Source organism: Ornithodoros turicata, chromosome 1 (assembly GCF_037126465.1).
Source record: "Ornithodoros turicata isolate Travis chromosome 1, ASM3712646v1, whole genome shotgun sequence".
NCBI classification, from domain to species: domain Eukaryota; kingdom Metazoa; phylum Arthropoda; class Arachnida; order Ixodida; family Argasidae; genus Ornithodoros; species Ornithodoros turicata.
Window position 1 is genome coordinate 178,528,540 of NC_088201.1, and position 4,603 is coordinate 178,533,142.

Consider the following 4,603-nt stretch of genomic DNA (forward strand, 5'->3'; position numbering starts at 1 on the left):
CCATTTTAGTTCATTCATCTGTGTTTGTAGCCTCAGTGTGAGCTCCGTTTCCAACACCCCCGAAGTCTCCTCCACTGATATCTCAGTATAGATATCGAATCGTCTTTCTGCAATGCAAATGTATGTGAACAACAACAACAAAAGAAAAAGAAAAAAGAAAGGTAGATAGATTCGAGGCAATCTTTCTTACCGTCGTAACGATTTCTCCCTATGAGGCACCAGGGGCAGCCGAACAGGCCACTAATATGTCCGCGACTCCCAACACAAACACAAATGGAATGTTCTTTGGGGCCCACAGCGAATGTAGTCACGTTGCCACACGAGTTCGCCGACACTCTTAATTGCCGAACTTCCACACGAGTATCACCATGTCGGTACCTCTTCGGATGTTCTTCTGGTTGGCGTTGCCATTCCGCAAGTTGGCTCCACCGGCTTCATCTCATTATTGAAACAGATTGGCGTGCGCTCCGGGATCGTTACTAAACTACAGCCAACAGATTTAGTGGGGCAGGCAAGCTGCCATGGCCTACAAGCTACACAGCTGACTGCGTAATATCACGACACATAGTTTGAGGTACGTCATAGGCTGAGTTAAGATAATGGCTGTAGCTAGCTTGAATTCCACTACCATCACCGTCACAGTTTTTGGCGGCGTGTGTAGCGACAACGACGACAACGATGGCCACGCGCGTGGAGCACCGGCTTCAGTTCCACCGGCGCGGCCATGGAGACAGGCCACCGTCATCGCCTCTCCGTGGCATACCATCATCGCCGGTCGGGGCTCATGTAGAGGAAGACCACCGTCCTCTACATTTGGTGACCCGGACAAAGAACATCACGTCCGGAGCAATTCGGCCCTTCACCATCCCAAATTTCTGACCACGCCATCGAGCAGCACTACCTCCGGCACACACGGCCCACCTTCTCTCCTACCGCACTCTTCGCTCTCTCTCACCTACGCTTCTCTCTTCGCTCAAGTCTTCTCACGCTTCTCACTGCCGGCCGCGACACTCGAGCCTTGCGCTCACCTGCCGGTTGCGGCAGTCGCGGCAGCCGACGCCTCGGCACACTTAAGCCCGTCTCGGCACCTCTCACTCCACCTGGGACTATCGAGCTTCGGCTCCCGTGCCGGTCGCGGCACCCCAGGACCACGACACCGAGCGCCTCACTCTCTCTGCGACGGATCGCTGTTCCCGTCCACACCTACCACAAGGATGACTACTTACACACGGATGCTGTTCCCGTCTTCATCCCCTCTGAAACGCCGCCAACGTGTGCCGTGCCCCTGTTCCCGCTGTTCCCGCTGTTCCCTGTTCTTGCGATGCGTCCGCAACGCATCTGACGGCCGGGGGACCCCTGTAGCGACAACGACGACAACGATGGCCACGCGCGTGGAGCACCGGCTTCAGTTCCACCGGCGCGGCCATGGAGACAGGCCACCGTCATCGCCTCTCCGTGGCATACCATCATCGCCGGTCGGGGCTCATGTAGAGGAAGACCACCGTCCTCTACAGCGTGGATCTTTCTATGATGCTGTCGGCTGTCGTCACATGAATCTTGAACAATCTAACAGCGACAGTGCAAAAGGATTGGCCGCTCGAACTGTCGCCTGTTCTACTTCTACCATAATGTAGGTCGTGGTATGACAAATGGCTCGTTGACTTCTAAGTTTGCCTGCAGTGCACTAGAATACATATTCTAGTTCACCATAGTTCACCATAGTTTACCATGGTTTACCAAACAGAACACCTTTCGATCCTTTTGATTCCAATAAACCACCATTACGCGTCGCTAAGCGGACTCCGCCATTGGCGGAGTAAATAAAATGTAAATTTTAATTGACATTTTATGACAATGCTGAGAATGGATTAAAAAATTATATTACTTCAGTTCTCGGTAGCCATCCTACCGAACAAATTCTGTGTCGCAAAGGTTCAGAAGTCGTCCAGATCACGTCCGGGTCACCAGTTGTTGTGACTGACACGACAAACAGGTCAGGAGAGGAAGTAGCCTTTTTAATGTATCGGTGGTCCTAAAGCCAGGGCCGAACTAATTGCTCTCGCGCCGGTGGCGCGTAGCTTGAACCGAATGCGCGGGACGAGAGTTGGCAATGGTGCTGCCACAGGGGGATGAAAAAGCCGTGTGTAGACAAGTTAATCCATATCCGTACTCTCCTTTTGAAACCGCGTATTCGTTAACCGTTTTCAAAGTTTCAAAGCGGGCAAAGCGATTCTAGGCGATGCGATGCCATGCCAGCTGCAAGGCCTTTCGTGATTGCATTTCGTTTCTACGTCGCCGATGTTGTGCAACTAGGAGGTGAGTACTTTACTTTACAACATAAGTCCCTGTATGGTATCGGTGCAGTGTGGAATATCAAATATGTGGTGGCGACTGCGACTCAGTATCCGTTACGTAGGCTAGGTACGCGACAGGGTAAATGAACTTCATCAAGTCGTTTCTTTAGGTGACAACGTAGCGTGCTATGCCAGTGAATTAAATCCGCCTTCGGCGCACTCATATCAAAATGATACGACGGTATATGCAATCACCATTGCCGCCTTTCTTTGTTCCCCGTTCCCGAAACTTCGATTCCCGCATTGGGCGTTTACTACCCGCCGAGCAAAATGTTAACCTCATTATATGTGTCGTGTTGGTGGGACATTTACCAAGAACCTTGTAGAAGAGTTCAGTGGTTTTCTCCGGCATTACTCATTCGTAGTTTTCGGCCTTTTGCTATGCAATACAACCTTTTGTTCGTCTTTCTTATGCTTGCAGTTACACAGGCCGGCCTTACTCATTCATACAGTGTACCTGTAAGACGCAGCAGAAATAAAGAGGTGTGCATTTTCAAAAGATGCCATTGTGACACAGGTAAGAGCAGTCATCATAGACGGAGCAGCTATATTGACCCTAAGGAAATGCACTTTTTTTTTTCAGCAAAGTCTAACAGGGCTGAGCTACACCCTGTGCTAGTTCCTGCTGGAATGCTAGTGTGCAATATGGCTAGCTGCTGAATACTGTCTAAAACTGACTTGTTCTACAGCTTCATCTGAGTAAGTGTCCATGCGCTACAGAACCGGTTGTTATGGTACAAGAGGGAATTCTTATTCTACAAAGAAGTTAGCAGACTTGATTGAGGATCCGTTGATGCTGCAGCAGTGGTGCTTCCTGACATCTGAGAAAGCTTTCAGGGATTCGTTTTACTAACAGCGGACTTCTCGAGTACACAAGTGCATACATTTTATTCAGTTCTTCTTTTTCTTTTCAGTGAAATCTAACAGGGTCGAGCAATGCCTTTGGCTGGTATCGGCTGGAATGCTTGTGTGGAATATGACTAGCTGCTTAGTGCTCATTAAAATTGTTTCTGCAGGAAACCTGGGTAACAGTACCCATCCGCCGGGAGACCAGCTGCTGGGATACAAGAGGGAATCTTCCATTTACCAGACTTGTTCCAGGATCTGCTTCACCCTGTGGCTACAGACGCTTTCTAACAGCTGACACTACAAATGTGATGGATAAACGTGCCTTTATCCCACAAATCTGGAATCAGTAACTGCCTTGTTCACACTTGCAAAGCTGTCCTTGAGTTGTGGGGATGGGAGGCATCTGTGAGGCCAATCTGAGAGGCATCTCTTGGGCAGTGCTGCCGAGGGAAAGCAGCCTTTGTTTATCAAGGTAAAATAGATCATTTGATGTTTGATTGACTTGCTTTGTGTTCCACCGGTTCAATAATTCATGAATAGGTGGTGCCATCAAATAACTTTTTTGGAAAGATCCTATGGACATTTGCTAAGAAATGAGCATCATTTGCATACGCTCACTAATTAAATAAGTATTATAAATTTTTAATTTGATTTTGGGCGCCTTTGGTACCTGTTTTGTGCATAAAGACCTTCCATGAAAAATGTGTCCACAATTAATGATTTTTGCGAAATTGATTGCTTTCTGTTTACATATTTTTTGTTCAAAGCAGTGAAGCAATGTGCTCTTTGTCAGCTATCTGGCTGTCAGTTACGTGTTTCCTTGCCCGGTTTTTACGTGAAGGAGCGATGCAAGATAGAGAGCAGTCATGGCTGACGTTTCCAAGCAAACCACAACCAAAATTATTACACATAAGGTGAAAGGGGCTGTGTGTCTATGTGCTGACTGACACCCCCCCCCCACTTTCACTGTATGTGGAAACATTTTGGTTGCATTTAGTGCTTAGCTGCTTATCATTTACGAGAAAAAACCAGTGTGTACCACGCCATAAAAAACTATTGGAAGGTAAATAATAATTCAAATGGCCTGCACAGGGATCGAACCCGTGACCTCCGCGTTATTAGCACGGCGCTCTAACCAACTGAGCTAGCAGGCCACTTCTTCTTTTCCACCTTTATTTTTCAGTGCTTACTACTCTGAGTCACGAACGACTCGATAACTCACAATACCATACACAATACGACACAATCACAGAGAGAGAATATGGCGTTTCTCCTCTATACCGGACACGTTAATAACACAACTTCTACCAGCTACCAGGCCACTTTTTTTTCCACCACGTAATAACGTTTATTTAGCAGGCTACTTTTTCCTTTTCCACCTTTATTTTTCAGAGCTTACT

General features: G+C 47.9%; 1 non-coding gene across 1 annotated transcript; it reads right to left on the reverse strand.

Moving 5' to 3' along the window:
• Positions 1-4,283: 4,283 nt before the first annotated feature.
• Trnai-aau (transfer RNA isoleucine (anticodon AAU)) lies at positions 4,284-4,357 on the reverse strand. The gene has a single exon. It is a non-coding gene; the product is annotated as a tRNA-Ile (tRNA).
• Between the last annotated feature and the right edge of the window lie 246 nt (positions 4,358-4,603).